Source organism: Microcaecilia unicolor, chromosome 8 (genome assembly GCF_901765095.1).
Source record: "Microcaecilia unicolor chromosome 8, aMicUni1.1, whole genome shotgun sequence".
Taxonomy (NCBI): domain Eukaryota; kingdom Metazoa; phylum Chordata; class Amphibia; order Gymnophiona; family Siphonopidae; genus Microcaecilia; species Microcaecilia unicolor.
In genome coordinates, this window is record NC_044038.1 from 101,675,900 (window position 1) to 101,693,933 (window position 18,034).

The following is an 18,034-nucleotide window of genomic DNA, read 5'->3' on the forward strand; positions in this document are numbered from 1 at the left end:
TGACAAACGTAATGTACAGTAGAGTACAACAAAGGGAAGTATAGAAAGGAAAGGTAATATGCTTAAAACTTCTAACCACAAATGCAGTAAAAGGAGAACTAAGGAAGGATAAAAACACTTGAAAGAAAATGTTCTTTAGCTATGACGGCCTAGGGAAATAGAGTGAAGAGACATACCACATCTAAACCTAGCTCAAACACGCTAATAGAACTATAGTGTTGTGAACACTGTAAAACAGTGTTCAAGGGAGGTTTGTATAGAAAAAGAATGGAAAACTACAGGAGGCTTGTAAAAAGCTGAGACCTTGCAAAGGAATGTGCACATGATCAGTGGAATACTGAGCAGTGCAGAAAAACAAACCTTGCCTTAAGAACAGATAATGTCTGGGGTCTGCTGATTTGTGGTTAGAGCAAAGGGCAAGGGAAAGATAAGGGAAAATAGTTGAATGAATAGCTTAAGTTAGAGACATGCTGTGTATATAAGAAAGATAGAAAACACTGTTAGCAAGCAACTTCATCTCTGTATAACTTGCTTCCTATGTAAAATTATTACATAGCTCTGTCATGGTATTGACAGTTGAATAAAAGAAAGATTGTTACTATACTATTGGGAGTCTTGTACATAATTATTCACAATATAGAAATAGAAGGGAATTTAACAAGAACCAGGAGAGGACAGAGCCTTGGAACCCAAAAGAGGACAGCCTGGGAAGAAGTAAATCATGATTGACAGTGTCAAACGCAGCGGAAAGATCGAGGAGGATGAGGATGGAGTAGTGACCTCTGGATTTGGCCAGGAGCAGGTCATTGCAAACTTTAGAGAGTGCCATTTCTGTCGAGTGCAGAGGGCGAAAACCGGATTGAAGTGGATTGAAGATGGCATGAGAGGAGAGAAAATCAAGGCAGCGGCTGTGAATGGCGCGCTCAAGTATTTTGGAGAGGAAGGGTAAAAGAGAGATGGGGCAGGTAGGGTCAAGTGAAGGTTTTTTGAGGAGAGGTGTGACAACGGCGTGCTTGAAGGTGTCAGGGACAGTTGCAGTGGAGAGAGAGAGGTTAAGGATGCGACAGATGGAGGGGGTGACAGTATGGGAGATGGTGTTGAGTAGGTTGGTGGGGATGGGATCAGAGGAACAGGTGGTGCATTTCGAGGAGGAAAGAAGGCGGGAAGTTTCATCCTCGGTGATCTCAGGAAAGGAGGAGAAAGAGGCCTGGGTAGGTTGGTTGAGGGAGATGGTTAAAGGGTGGTGGCTTGGTCGTGAACTCAAGGTTGATCTTTTGCACTTTATTGTGGAAGTAGTTGGCCAGTGATTGAGGAGAGAGAGAAGGGGGAGTTGGAGCGGGGGGCACTTTTAGGAGGGAGTTAAGGGTGGTGAAGAGACGACGAGGGTTGGAGCTGAGAGAATTGGTCAATTGGGTGTAATAGTCCTGTTTTGCACGGAATAGGGAGGAGTGGAAGGAGGATAGCATGAATTTGTAGTGGAGGAAGTCTAAATGGGTACGAGATTTCCTCCAGAGGCGCTCAGCGGATCGGGTGCAGGAGCGAAGGTAACGGATGCAAGGAGTCAGCCAGGGCTGGGGATTGGTGCGCTTTGTGGGACGGAAGATGGATGGTGCGAGGGTGTCCAAAGCAGAGGAGAGAGCGGTATTGTAAGCGGAGACCGCTTTGTCGACAGTTTCGGAGGACATGATGGAGGGGAGGAGATTAGAGATAGTAGATGATAAGGTGGAGGGGTCAATAGCCTGGAGGTTCCTGGAGGTGGTGGTTAAAGTTGGACGGGGTGGAGGGGGGGGTGAAGAAGTGTGAATGTGATCAGGTGATGATCGGAGAGAGGAAGAGCTGAGGTGTGGAAATTGGAGGGTGAGCCGGAGGAGGAGAGGATGAGGTCAAGACAATAGCCGTCACGGTGAGTAGGGGTGGTGGAGCACAGCTGGAGGTTGAAGGAGGATGTCAGGGTGAGGAACTTAGAAGCGTGGGGGTCGGATAGGTCATCAGCGTGTACGTTAAAGTCTCCGAGAATGAGGGATGGAGATGAAGAGTCAAGAAAGACGGAGAGCCAAGCATCAAAGTCGGTGAGGAAGGAAGGGAAGGATTTATCAAGGGGGCGGTAAATGACTGCCACTCTGAGTGGTAGCGGGTAGAATAGCTGGATGGAATGGGCTTCAAAGGATGAGAAGCAGTGATACTGCGGTAGGTGGAGGGGTTGGAAACTACAGGAGGGTGAGAGTAGTAGCCCAACGCCTCCGCCGCGGCCAACTGGGCGGGGCATGTGGGAGAAGAGATAGCCTCCATGGCAGAGGGCTGCAACTGAGGCAGAGTATTCCGGGGAGATCCAGGTTTCGGTTAGGGCGAGCAGTTGAAGGGAGCGAGAGATAAAGAGATCGTGGGTGAGAGACAGTTTGTTGCAGACTGAGTGGGCATTCCACAAGGCGCATGAGAAGGGGAGGGAGGAGGGGGTAAGGAGGGGAATAGAGACGAGATTGGAGACATTCCGGAATCGTTTGCAAGGATAGGACGGGGACAGGTGAGGGGGACCTGGATTAGGGTTAATGTCTCCTGCGGATAGCAGGAGGAGGAGCAAGAGAGTGCGGAGGAGGGTGGGGGAGGTCGGGCGACAAAGGCGACGAAGACGGGGTGTACTTAGGAGGAATGGGGATGGGTTAATGGCAGGAAGGAAGTGCTGAAGGTTGAGAGCCAGGAAGGAGGAGGGGGACAAGAGTGATGGTGAGGTGAGGGATGGAGGTGAATAGGGTATTGAATAGGGTTTCTTCACCTTCATATCCTCTGCCACCAACACCCAAAAGTCTCTCTCCTGAGTCGCGCTTACTAATCTCTCCCATCTTATTCATTATCTCTGTTTTGGATTTCTGCACCCCGTGCATCACTCTGCACTTCGTGGCATTAAATTTTAACTATAAATATAAATCTGGAAGAATATCAATGTTAAATATTGCTAAGTCAATTACCAACGTATTTAATTTTACCTTAGCTTAAAAACATTATGAATTATTTTATATTTTTACAATATTTATTTAATGTGCTCAGTTCTATCCCTGCTTACCATGATCTCCCATGAGGGATAAGTGGTAGAATCAATGGAACCATCATTGCATATTAGGCATTCCTTGAATATCCACAAAGTATGTACATACTTATCCAGTATATTAAGCTTCTATAATAAGATCTTGCATGCACTATTGATCGCACACATATCAAACACAATAAGGATCATACGTAATATTGGGACGCCTAAACATTGCATGAATTATTGCTCTTGTTATACAGCTTCTATGAGATCTTATATACTAGATTATGCAGTCATCCTGTTTCTTACTGGTTTCATATATAGGTTCACTGATTCACACTTCCCTCATTGGAATCCCCCATAATACAGTGATTAAACATAATAGTGAAAAAATAAACTAAAAATTTAAGATTAAACCACTTCCCTGTATGTAAATCGCTTTCTCACACTTATCTCATTGTCCCCTGACTCTGGCCGAGTTTCGCTAATGCTTCTTCAAAAGGGGAACTTAATCTCTCTCCCGTTCTCAAGAGAGTCTCGATCTCTTCTTCAAAGCATGCTTCTTCAAATGGGGAGCTTAATCTCTCTTCAGTACACAAGAGAGACCTATACATAGTCATAACAAATCAAACATATAAACGGCGAGTGACCGTACTCACTCGCAAATGCGCAGTAGAGACCTTCTCTGCCCCGCCCCCATGTCAATACGTGATGACGGGGGGCGGAACACAGAGGGTCTGTACTGCGCATTGCTGAGGGAGGGACACCGCCGTCTAACGCTCCCCCCACCCGAGTCGCCGCCGCCACCCACCTTCTACCCGGTCGGGCCCTCGCTCCACTATTGAAACAGCGAGGGTCCGGGAACGCAGAACTGAGCTCTGCTGAGTTGCCGACATCGCCCTTCCTTCTTCTTCTCTGCCTCTGTCCCGCCCTCGACGACGTTACGTCACACGAGGGCGGGACAGGCAGCTGCAGGCAGAGAAGAAGAACGAAGGCCGACGTCGGCAGCTCAGCAGAGCTCAGTGCTGCGTTCCCGGACCCTCGCTGTTTCAATAGCGGAGCGAGGGCCCGGCCGGGTGGAAGGTGGGTGGTGACGGCTCGGTGGGGGGGGGGGGCGCGAACTCGGAGGGGGAGGGGCAGCGGCGAACTCAGCGGTGGGGGCGGGCCTTTCAACCCCCCTTCCTATAATAGCCCGTTTTTACGGGCTCAAAGTCTAGTATAAATATAAATTGTAAGTCACTGTATCTATAAATACAAAACTGCACATTGATATATAATGCTCCATTTTACTCACTTAATTTCTTCTTCAAAACATCTTATGGTCAACCGCCACAGTGGGCGCCCAAACTCCACCACACATCAAGTGTGCAGTGTCAGCTAATTACACTCATGGTCATATTTGAATCCCTAAATAGTGTTTCATATCCTCCGCCTATTGGTCTAATAGCTAACACTTCTCCCTTTGCGTTCACAACCACTCAATGTCCCCTAGGATGTACGGTGTCCCAGAGGAAAATAAAGCATTGTTCTTTTCGGGCCTAAATCTCACCCAAATGGCCGCCTCTAGTCAATACCACCTGTAGTAAAACTGTGTACCGCAACTCTACAACTGTGTGAGAGCATTCCCGCCAATGTGCTGATAATGGTGCCTCCGCTTTTCCTGTTCTAATATTACTTATATGTTCACCAATTTGTATCTTGATCTTGCGTGTTGTTTGTCCAATATAGAACAATCCACAGGGGCACCACACCTGCTGTATTGTAGTCCGTTCTCCAGCTTATAATTGAAAAAGAAAAACGCCTATATTGCGACCCAAATCGGGAGATAGACGTTTATCTCACAAAAACGATTAAATCAGTATAATGGAAACCAAAGTTTCAGTACGTCCGGGTCGCTCGTACGCTCAGAGAGAAACGCCCAAATAAGGGGCGTGTCGGGGGTGTGTTAGGGGCGGTGATACGACCTGGTCGTGTACAACGTATCACGGATAGCGAAATGGATCTGGTTGGGCGGGAGCATGGGCGTCATTTGTTGGACCCCAAATAAAAGCGACCAGAGCAAGGGGGAAACGTCTTTAGACCCAATAGCGCTTGTGTGGAGTTGGAAAGTGGCGAGATCGGTGTTGGGAGAGCTGATTTGTTGGTTGCAGAGAGAAAGTTCAGTGTGTTGAGTACCTGGTACGTTCGTCTGTGTGGCCTGCCTCTGTTGTGACTGACCGTTTGACCTTTCCCTACTCCTACTCCTTGCTCTATCAGTACCTTCCCCTTCCCCTGCCCCTATCCCTCTCCAATCACTGTTCCCACCTGTATATTGTATTCCCTGACCTCCGTTTGTCTCTGTGTTGCCTGTGTGAGTGGAAGAGGGCATGGTGGCTGGCAGTGAGAGGTCTGTGTGTTGTGCGTGTGTTATTACTACTACTAATAATACTTGCACTGCTGAGAAAATGGATGCACTGGTGTCTGGCATGGTAGAGGAAGAGGGCACACACCGCAGGACGTATGCACGGCCCCAAGTCTATAGGCCCCGCACCACCTTCCTACAACTCACTGACCAGCAGTGTCTTACAAGGTTCAGGTTTGATAGGGACACCATTGTGCAGCTTTGTGAGCAGCTGAAAGCCCTCCTTCAGCCCCAGACCCGTAGGAATAACCCCATCCCTGTCCATCTCAAAATCACTTCCTCTCTCTCTGTCCTGGCCACTGGGAGTTTTCAATCTGTATTAGCTGCTAACACAGAGCTCACCCAGGCTTCTATTTCACACTGTCTCACCCAGTTCCTGCATGCCTTTCTAACTCACACCTCTCACTACATCACTTTCCCCACCACCCCCCAGGCCCTGCACACCAACATGGCTGCCTTCTATGCTGTTGCTAGATTCCCCTCAGTCATAGGTGTGATTGATTGCACACACGTCGCCCTCAGACCCTCCAGGGCACACGAAGCCACCTACAGAAACAGGAAGGCTTTTCATTCCATGAACATGCAAGTTGTGTGTGATGCCCAGGGGGAGATATTAGACGTGTGTGCCAGGTTCCCTGGTTCCACCCACGATGCATACATCCTACAGCACTCAGGCATCTACCGCAGATTTGAGCGAGGAGAGTTCACCGGTGGATGGCTACTAGGTCAGTTCAACATGGATGGACCCATACCTATACCTCCTCCACTGGCCAGCCCTCCGCCCTGGTTTCCTCCACCTCACTCCACAACCCACTATCCTTATCCTCCCTTCCCCACCCCCCTGTACCTGCTCCAAGCAATACACACTCATCTATCTCATTCTGCTTGTCTCCAAAGGTGACCGGGGCTACCCGCAGAGGACGTGGCTCATGACCCCCTTGGTGCATCCACAACCAGGCCCACAAGAAACTTACAACAGGAGACATCGGAGCACCCGGGGGATCATTGAGCGGACTTTTGGAATGGTCAAAAACCGCTTCCGCTGTCTGGACCGGTCTGGAGGGGAGCTCCTCTACAGCCCTGAAAAGGTGGCCAAGATGTTTGTTGCCTGCTGCATGCTGCACAATTTGGCTCAGCGCAGAGGACAGCCTCTCCCAGAGGAGCCAGAGCCACCAGAGGAGGCCCCAGATGAGCAGGAAGAGGAGCCCCCTCCACCCCCAGCCCACAGAGCAGACCTCAATGCTTACCAGCTTGGCATAAGAGCAAGACAAAGACTCATTGAAACAAGTTTTGCGTGAAAGTAAGTGCACATTTATTGTGTATAAGTGCATAGTGTTCAACCCCCCCACCCCCCACCCTCACCCTCCAGCATGTGATAACATCACTTTCCCCGTCCCCTCCCCCGTCTCCTCCTACCCCTCCCACGGACTTCCTGTGCAGCTGTTGCTGCAGGGGAAGTATCTTCCTCACTCTCTGTGCTGCTCCCACTGTCCTCCTCCTCGGCTTGGGCTACGGAGTGGAAATCTGGCCACTTTGTTGGATGTAGCCTGGCCACAGGACCCAGAATGGGAGATGGTTTGGTGGTGGGTGCTGCAGTAGGCGGTGCAGAGGCGGCAGATCGCAACGCCCACCTCTTGGCTGGTGGTTGCTGCCCACTGGAGGAGGATGTGGAGGACAGGTCTTGCTGCTGCAGCACGGCTCGAGTAGGTGGTGGTGGGCATGGAGGGCGCAGCCCTTCAATGGTGTGCTGCAGCTGTTGGAGTTGCTGCAGCACCTCTTGGTGGGCTTCCCGCTGTGCCTGCAGCACCTCTCGGTGGGCTTCCCGGTGCGCCTGGAGCAGCTCTTGGTGGGCGTCCTGCTGCCACTGGAGGGCTTGCCGCTGCACCTGCAGTGCTTCCCTCTGTAGCTGTAGTTTGTCCTGGCGGTACTCCTCCAGGCGCACATTGTGCCTCAGCAACTCAGTGGCCAGCCACAACAGTTGCCTGCGTTGGCTGGATGGCCTGTGACGAGGAGCCGGCCCCCTATAGACATACTCATCAGCAGAGTCAACCAGTGGTGGAGGTGCCGCCTCTACTGGTGGTGCTGGTGGAGGTTCAGCCTCTACTGCTGGTTCAGCTGCAGGTGGTGGTGGTGGTGGTAGAGGCTGTACTGGTGCAGGTGGTGGTGGTGGTGGTGGTGGTAGAGGCTGTACTGCTGCTGCAGGCGGTGGAGGGTGAGGCTGTGGTGCTGCTGTAGGCCTTGGTTGGTCTTGCAGGCCACTAGGGCCAGCCTCCTCAGAGTCATCACCTGTATAGCACAAGGGTGAGCAAATGTTGGTGAAAATAACCCACTTTTGTCTTTCAGCATTCATATACATTGGCCCCCAAACTGCTGACCCAGCAAAGAGATGGTGAGGAGGAGGACAGGAATTGACAGCGATGTGAAAGAGAGCCCCACAGCCAGCTGGATAGAGGTGGTGGACGGCCAGCCAAGAGAAGGACACCGCTCACAACTTTGTGGACAAGCTGTTTGTTGTATATTTGTCAAAATGAAGGACATTTCAGCATGTCTTCTGTTACTACGGACTTGCTAGACTCTCTAGAACTGCATTATCACCCCCATTACAGGCTCCTTAAGTTGCATGCATGTGGCCCACACTCAGTAGAGCACAGAGGTGAGAGAAGGAAATAGGCACGGTTTGGTGATGGGAAAATAGGAGGGAGTAGTAGGGAAGGAAGGGTCCCAAAGTAGTGCCACAGTAGTACCCTACATACACCCATAGGAGCCAACTGTTATGCATTATTGGGGGTGAAGCCGAGTGCACAAAACTCCACCCTGGACACCTACATGATAGTTGCTCAATATTGGGGATGTTGAAAAACCCACAGCAGCCACAGAGTGTGCTCCTATGACACACTACTACTCAAAGAGACCTTACAATGTAGTTAAGATGCACACACAGGACAAGTAAGAGGGAAGGTAAATGAGTACGGTAGGGATAGAGAGTAATGATACAGAGCAAGTGAGTAGGGGTAGGTAAGAAAGTCAGCACAGCATCATTAAGATGGTCGTTTATTCTACATATTACCACACCCGCCTGAAACTCCCTCCCGTTTCCCGCTCACCCCACTCCCCACCTCCCACCTCCTGGCCCCAACTTGTAGAACACAGTTTAGTGCAGCGGAACACATAAGCGCAGCTTCATAAAGAATGGTCAACCTACCTGAGTCCTCAGCCTGTGCACAGGTGTCAAGGGCCCCAATTCCATGGATGCCCTCCTGGGGTAGGAGGGAGTGCACCATCAGCTCCAGGGGGGTGAGGTTGGCAGTATCATGTGGTGGGGATGGGCACCAGCCTTGCGCCTCACATCCCTCCGGAGCTTGCGCCACTTGCGCTTGCAGTCCTCCACGTCCCTTGCACAATGGAAGACTGCATTGACGCTGTCACGGACCGCCTCCCACTCCCTCTGTTTGGTCGTTGCAGCCAGCCTCTGCCCTGTGGGAGCAAACAGATGTTGGTGGCGTTGCTGGATCTTCTGCACCAGTAGCTCTACCTCGCCATCCGTAAAATTACCCTTCCGGGTTGGTGGTTGACGTGGCGGCATTGTACCAATGGGGTTTTCGAAAATACGGAGTGGGCGTTTATATAGTCGCCAAGAACGCCCATTGACACGGGGGAATAGGCGTGTCTGATATGGGCGTTTTTTTTTTTCAATTATACACATAATTGCTAAGCGTGCCCAGCTCAGATAGCGATTTGGAGCACATGATTTCGATTATGGGTAGATAATTATGGGCGTCCCCACCTGCCTTCCCTTTCTTCATTGGCAGCTAACCCGCCATTTCCTGCACTGGGACCTTGCCGGTTGCTCTTAAGAATCGTTTACAGGGTTTTACCCTCACTTATAATAAGGTTTGTGTTTGGCAATGTATGTTTGGGTACACCTGTGTATTTGGGGGGGGGGGGGATTATTGCTGGCCCTCAGCCAACACGCCTTCCGTTTCCACTCTTCCACATCCCGTGACCCTCCCTTACTTTCTCCCATTCTCTCTGCCTGCTTGTAACAGGCAGTCTGTGGGGCCGACGATATTCTTACACTCGCACCAAATCAAGCACCCCTCGGTAAGGGACATTTCAATGAGAGAGATGTGCAGCTAATGTTCCAGATGATAAAAGGCGCACTACACAGTCTTGAAATAGACGTTCATGGTAAGCTCTCATTTGTCTGCCACCTCTTCTCTTTGTGCTCATAGTCAAGGAGTGTGCATTCACTGTATGTAGTCTGGAGTCTACTAGCTGGCTGTCTTTTCACCTGGTTCCTGTGCACTGTACTGTGGGGTTGGCAGGTCCTCAGTGGTGTGGGCCAGCTGTTGGAGCTGCTGTATTTGTTCCCGGTAGGTTCCATCTTCCTTGTTTATGTGGTGAACCCCAGTCCCCATTTATGCAGTGCCCACCCATTCTGAAGCTGCATAGGAGGGGGAGGGGGAATGATATATGCAATGGATATGTTTAGCACATTATGGAACACCTTCCTAAATTCCTCCATAGGTAGGGAACAAGAACATTTTGTCACAATTGGTAGCCTGGACAAAATGCTCAAGGTGGCTACAGGTACTGCCATTGAGGCCTTAAGACATGGTGGTGAGGGAGAGGGTTCTGTGTACAGGTCACAACCCAAAGTACCTGCAGGTGGCTACAGCCTGGTGGCTGCTGTGGCCTAGTGGTTAGAACACCAGCCTTATAATCACAAGGTTGCTGGTTCAATTCCCACCTAAGGCAAGTCACTTCACTGTCGGTTGGCTCAGGGACAGACCCAGAATACCTGAATGTAACACACCTTGATCTACTACTGGAGACAGTGTCATCACAGCTGCAAATAATGAGCACCATTTTTATTTGTGGCCGTCTGTAACACAAGTATTACATTGCAACTGTGATGAAGTAACCATCCATCTAATGGGTTTCCCATTGGTTCCCCTTTTCACCTCAGCACTATATACCATAGCTGATGTATTGAATGTGAATGTGCTACCTGGGGTTATGTGGAAGTGTCTACTTGGCAGATCACACGTGCTACACTATTAATCTCTTATTGATGGCACTCTGTGTTGTGGGTCAGTATGGTGGAGGGGAGGGAGGGAGAGAGGCTGGCTGGCCATTTGTATTCATGAACACAAATATCCATCCAGGCTCCCCGGCCCAACCCCCCTGCACATATGGCCATGCAGGTTGCAATGAACAGGTGGCCTTGTGTATGGCCAACATTCTCAGACATACATCACCTTCTCATTCACACAGCACATTTAATGCTATGCATATTGCTGCCTCCTTCCTCTCAACTCAACAGCACCATTTGCTTATATGTAATGCACAAGGGAGACAAACACACACACACCCTGATAGTTATAGTGTAACAAAAACATTTATTTCCCCCCACCCATACAAAATAACCCACAACAATGCCCTCCTCCCCCCCCCACAACTCCCCACAACCCCAACAATTCCCTCCCCCCACACAGAACCCCAACATTTCCCTTCCCCCCCCCACACACAGAACCCCAACATTTCCCTCCCCCCCACACACAACCCCAACATTTCCCTCCCCCCACATACAACCCCAACAATTCCCTCCCCCACCCACTCCCCACACCCCCAACAGTCCCCCCCCCAATTTAAGTCAAGGCGGGCACGCCCTCTGACTAAGGCCCTCTGTAGCAGGGCAATGAGCAGGCCCAGCAGTACCCTTAGTGGGCCCTGGAGCTGCTCATTGCCCTGCCGTAGGGCTCTCACCTTTTGCAGCAGCTGGTGCTGGCCAACTACTAGCTGCTGCTGGCCATCTACCAGCTGCTGCAGGAGGCGCATCATGGCCCCTGCGTCTAGGGCTGCTGGAGGTGGCCCACGGGCTGGAGCAGGCCCAGGGGACAGAGCAGACCCAGGGGACGGAGCAGACCCAGGGGAAGGCGGTGGGGCAGGTGATGGTGCTGCTGCTGCCGCAGGGGATGTGGATGGCTGAGGGGAGGGAGAGGGCTCTGCTGCTGGTACAGGTGGGGAGGGGGCCTCCATATAGTCCTCATCTATGATGAGGACCCCCTCCTCCGAGCCCGATGACTCCTCCTCCTGCGCCTCCTGTGCAGGCGCCGGCGCCTCCTCATCCTCCTCCTCCTCATGGCTTTCCTGCTCCTCCTCCTCCTGCTCCTCCTCCTCCTCCTCGTGCCTTTCCTGCTCCTCCTGCTCCTGCTCCTCCTCCTCCTCCTGGAGGTGGTGGCCCTCCTCATCTGCCCGCTCGGCTTGCTGCTGGTGGAGCCCTGTGTATGTAAAAGGAGTGTGATTTAGATCAGCGCATACAACATGGCTTGCATAGTGCAGTAGCTGGATGGCGTGAGGCAGGGGATGGGGCAGGGTGTGGTAAGGCGTAGCCTATGCCCATGGGGAATGAGCTGCATCAGATGACATGACAAAGAACCCTGGAACCTCCTCTGACACACACCACACAGGACATGTTGCCATACCAAATTCATTGCTGACTAGCATGTTTGCATTGTGAGATGCAACGAGGGGTTGATGGGCAGTTGTTGTAGGATTTATTGGTGGGGGGCAGTGGGAAGGGTGTTGAGCACAAAACTTTTATGTGAGTTAGGCCATGACATGCAGTAAAAGTAGGGCCTCAGGCAGGTCTACCAGGACACACTAATCAGCCACCACAGAAAGGGGAATAGTAAAGTGAGGCATATCATCTCATTCATCTCGGGGGGATGGTCGGAAGTTGCAGCCACACTCATGGGAGAACCCCTGCAACCTGCATCCTTGATCTGGGACAGATATGTTATTACTTACTAGTTGGCTATTAGGCACATGGGAATTGATATTGTACAACACATTTGCATTATTCAAGAAATGTATTTACTAATCTGTACAGGTGTCCTGTTTTTGAATACTTACGGCGAGCCCTGAGGTGCCTTCGCACCGCCCGGATGAGGTCGGGCCTCTCCCGCCTCACATGGCGGAACCGCCTCCTGAGGGACTCCAGGTCCCGGTGGACTCCAAACCGTCTGTAAGATATAAGTTTGTAGAGCAGGGGTCAGGGGGGGATGGTCCTTTTTGTCCTCTGCACACATTCATTTGCTATTCAAATACCAGAGAGAAAGGGTCAACGGTGTTGGGGGGGAGGGACCACCTCCATTGGTACTGAATCATAGGAGCCACCTTTTTACCATTTTGGGGGGTGGAACCCCCAGTGGAGATTACCCCTCCCTCCATACATACAAGGCATTTATTTTATATTGGGGGTGGTCAAGCACCCACAGCAGCCACCGAGTTGGTTCCTATGCAGATGATGACAGAGAGGTGGGCATGAGGCCAGACAGTACCGTTTGTATACATTATAATGTATGCTTGTTAAACTACTTTATATGTGTTATCATGACCATGTTATAAAGTATGGTATACGTTTCATTGGTCTCTGTTTCCACTATTCGGATGCGTTGTAAGCCACATAGAGGCTGCAAAGAGGAGTTGGAAAATGTGGCCGTCACATAACTAACGAAATTGTCACATAACACTAACATAATTGTCACATAACTAACGAAATACATTCTTGTAGGGATGTGGGAATGGTCGTCGTTTCAATAACATACAATTTATTAGTGATTGTGCATGTTCCTATATTACTCATGATCCTTGCATGGACACTCCAGTTACTGGCGGTAACATTGATGACGGAGCTGTTATATGTGTAGGTACAGGAGGGGAAGGGGGTTGGCCCATAACCTTACCTTTCCAGCCTGTCCCTGATGCGGGACCAGGCTCGCATGGCCTGGAGCCTGGGGGGCAGGTGGTGGTGCTGCACAAACAGCCTGTGCCGGTGCCTTAGGCACAGGCGCACCAGCAACAGGCTCTCCTCCTGCCCGAAGTTCGGCTCCCGTCGCTGCGCCATTTTTCCACGTGTTGGAAAAGAAGTGCCTTATATAGACGACCTTGCGTGAGGGACGTCGTTTCATGCACAGCTCCATATATGGATGACCATTCCATATATGGCCCCTATCAGCACGTGGACGCCCTCGTAAGCATAGACGTCTTTGACGTGCACATGCCTGCACGTGTGTGGAACGTGCCTTATATAGATGAGTATGACGCACCCCACCCGACCCTTTTCACATATACACAATATGCATATAGCTGCATGTTCAGTAGGTGTACAGTGCATGCAGATCCGGACATGCAGATGGGCACATATGATGAAAGTATGGGTGGAGCAGCATGATATGTCTGTAGTTGACACATATACGCGTTCCTCATATTTTCCCGTACCTGGATGGCCAGAACAACATGTACTGTACTTGCGGTACACCTACAGTGGGGGAAATAAGTATTTGATCCCTTGCTGATTTTGTAAGTTTGCCCACTGACAAAGACATGAGCAGCCCATAATTGAAGGGTAGGTTATTGGTAACAGTGAGAGATAGCACATCACAAATTAAATCTGGAAAATCACATTGTGGAAAGTATATGAATTTATTTGCATTCTGCAGAGGGAAATAAGTATTTGATCCCCCACCAACCAGTAAGAGATCTGGCCCCTACAGACCAGGTAGATGCTCCAAATCAACTCGTTACCTGCATGACAGACAGCTGTCGGCAATGGTCACCTGTATGAAAGACACCTGTCCACAGACTCAGTGAATCAGTCAGACTCTAACCTCTACAAAATGGCCAAGAGCAAGGAGCTGTCTAAGGATGTCAGGGACAAGATCATACACCTGCACAAGGCTGGAATGGGCTACAAAACCATCAGTAAGACGCTGGGCGAGAAGGAGACAACTGTTGGTGCCATAGTAAGAAAATGGAAGAAGTACAAAATGACTGTCAATCGACAAAGATCTGGGGCTCCACGCAAAATCTCACCTCGTGGGGTATCCTTGATCATGAGGAAGGTTAGAAATCAGCCTACAACTACAAGGGGGGAACTTGTCAATGATCTCAAGGCAGCTGGGACCACTGTCACCACGAAAACCATTGGTAACACATTACGACATAACGGATTGCAATCCTGCAGTGCCCGCAAGGTCCCCCTGCTCCGGAAGGCACATGTGACGGCCCGTCTGAAGTTTGCCAGTGAACACCTGGATGATGCCGAGAGTGATTGGGAGAAGGTGCTGTGGTCAGATGAGACAAAAATTGAGCTCTTTGGCATGAACTCAACTCGCCGTGTTTGGAGGAAGAGAAATGCTGCCTATGACCCAAAGAACACCGTCCCCACTGTCAAGCATGGAGGTGGAAATGTTATGTTTTGGGGGTGTTTCTCTGCTAAGGGCACAGGACTACTTCACCGCATCAATGGGAGAATGGATGGGGCCATGTACCGTACAATTCTGAGTGACAACCTCCTTCCCTCCGCCAGGGCCTTAAAATGGGTCGTGGCTGGGTCTTCCAGCACGACAATGACCCAAAACATACAGCCAAGGCAACAAAGGAGTGGCTCAGGAAGAAGCACATTAGGGTCATGGAGTGGCCTAGCCAGTCACCAGACCTTAATCCCATTGAAAACTTATGGAGGGAGCTGAAGCTGCGAGTTGCCAAGCGACAGCCCAGAACTCTTAATGATTTAGAGATGATCTGCAAAGAGGAGTGGACCAAAATTCCTCCTGACATGTGTGCAAACCTCATCATCAACTACAGAAGACGTCTGACCGCTGTGCTTGCCAACAAGGGTTTTGCCACCAAGTATTAGGTCTTGTTTGCCAGAGGGATCAAATACTTATTTCCCTCTGCAGAATGCAAATAAATTCATATACTTTCCACAATGTGATTTTCCGGATTTAATTTGTGATGTGCTATCTCTCACTGTTACCAATAACCTACCCTTCAATTATGGGCTGCTCATGTCTTTGTCAGTGGGCAAACTTACAAAATCAGCAAGGGATCAAATACTTATTTCCCCCACTGTATGTACATTATTTTACACACTTTGTGATTTGGTCGTTTGCACCTGCAATAATCGACCGTGTTAGGGCGCCCAATTTAGTCACGCTTATGCGCTCGTCATTTGATTGTTTTCTTACAGGGATAATCGATTATCGAAAAACGCCCACACTATTTTCCGATTATACATGTCTATTTTTGGACGTTTTCGTAAGAACGTCCTAATTCGTACTTGGACGATCTTTCAATTATGCCCCTCTCTATCTCTTAAATAAAAATACTGGGGATTTTGGAGATTATGGGTATCAAAACTCTATCTTCTTCTTCCACATATTGACAATACGAACACTTGCCACATTTAAAGTGGCCAGATTGTTCCTCTTGTCTCATCTTGTTGTCGGTTAATAACTCCCCCAAGTTTTTACCCCTACCATAGGCAAATCTGGGAACTTACTGCCAATACTTGTGAATTACTGTACGTATATGGCCTGCCATAGATGAAAACAGCATTACACTCACTAGCTGCGTGTTTTCTTCTCGGGGTTTGGGGAGTAGTAGCCATTGTCTGTCTGCATGTGCAGCTCTCTTATAAGCTTTTTTTAATCACCGGTTCGGGGTATCCCCACTGTAGAAATTGAGTCGCCATGCTCGTGGCTTGGTCTTGAAACTGCTCCCTCAGGAAACTGCTCCCTCAGGATCAGGCGACCCTCAGGGGGAGGAATGCTGGCTTCGGCCTAACCCCTGGTAAGCCTTTCCTCAGCTGAGAGGTGCCCACCTCTACCACTGGCTGCCATTCAGGTGCTGTGGAGGACTTGCAGCTCATCTGCATATCCTTACAGCCTTCTCCGGGGTGACACCCAGGTCCACCCCGATCCACTCAGGGCCTCTGCTCTAGATGCCGCGCGCCTAACGGCGCGCAGGGCATTTTTCTCTTTGTATCTAATCTTTTTCCAGTTGCTAAAGTACCTTAATCGTTTATGGCCCCTATTCACATTCTCTTCCTAGCTCTGTCCCTTCCTAATCTTTTCCCTCACCCCCTACCTCTCTCCGCTACAGGAACTCACTTCCCATCCATTGACTTCATCACCTCACCTTCTCTCCTACCCTCTTCCTCCCTCTTGGCTTTTAATCTCCGTCTCTTTCTTCCCTCCATTTTGCCTTCCCCATTCTACCTAAATACCTCTCGCCTTCGACGCCTTCGTGGCCACACCTCTCCTACTCTCCTCCGCTCTCTTTTACTCTTTCTCTTACTCTCAGCCAATCCTGGCCCTCCTCACCAACTATTATCCAAACTCTACAGATCTCACCGTGACCTCTCTAACCTCATCTCTATTCCTCTACTCCCCTCCTCTTCTCTGCCCTTCTTTTGCGCCCTATGGAATGCCCGCTCTATCTGTAACAAACTCCCCTATATCCAGGACCTCTTAATCTCGCGTCACCTCCATCTGCTCGCCATAACAGAAACCTGGCTCTGCCCTGATGACTCTGCTTCAGTCGCAGCCCTGTGCCATGGCGGTTATCTATTTTCACATACTCCTCGCCCTGCTGGCCGTGGGGGCGGTGTTGGACTACTTCTCTCTCCCTCCTCCAGATTTCAACCCCTTCTTCCACCTCAATCTCACTGTTTTTCCTCCTTTGAAGTCCACTCTATCCGCCTTTTCTCTCCTCTGCCTCTTCGAATAGCGGACATTTATCGTCCCCCTGATAAGTCCCTTTCATCCTTTCTCAGTGACTTTGACGCCTGGCTTGCCTTCTTCCATGATCCTTCCTCCCCCTCTCTCATCCTTGGTGACTTTAATATTCCTGCTAATGATCCTTCCAACTCTTATATTTCCAAGTTACTCGCTTTAACGTCGTCCTTTAATCTCCAACTATGCTCCACCTCCCCCACTCATCAAAATGGTCACTGTCTTGATCTCATCTTCTCCTCCAACTGTTCACCTTCTAGTTTCCTTGCCTCTGATCATCCCTCCTCTGATCACCATCTTATAACTTTCACACTTAAATCTCCTCCCTCCCAGTCCCGTCCTATCCTATCTAATTTATCCAGGAATCTTCACGATATTGACCCTTCATCTCTATCCTCCCATGTTTCAAACCTCCTCTCTACTGTGGCACCATCCACGTCTGTCAACGAGGCTGTTTCTTCTTACAACAATACTCTATCCTCTGCCTTAGACACTCTTGCACCTTTGATGACCCGCCCTGTAAGGCGTACAAAACCCCAACCTTGGCTGACTTCTAATATCTGCTACCTACGTTCCTGTACCCGCTCCGCCGAACGCCTCTGGCGGAAATCTCGGGCCCTTGCTGATTTCTTACACTTTAAGTTCATGCTGACCTCCTTCCAATCTGCTCTTTTACGTGCCAAACAGGATTATTATATCCAACTGACCAACTCTCTTGGCTCTAATCCTCGACTTCTCTTCACCACATTGAACTCTCTCCTCAAGGTGCCCCCTCCCCCAACTCCCCCTTCATTATCTCCTCAGACCCTTGCTGAATTCTTTCACAAGGTTCAAAAGATAAACCTTGCTTTCTCTACCTCACCACCTCTCCCTCCACTAGTCCGTTCCCCTCTCTCTCCTTCCCCTCATTCCCTTTCCTCCTTTCCTGAAGTTACTATTGAGGAAACTACACTTCTCCTTTCTTCCTCAAAATGTACCACCTGTTCCTCTGATCCCATTCCCACCCACCTTCTTAATGCCATCTCT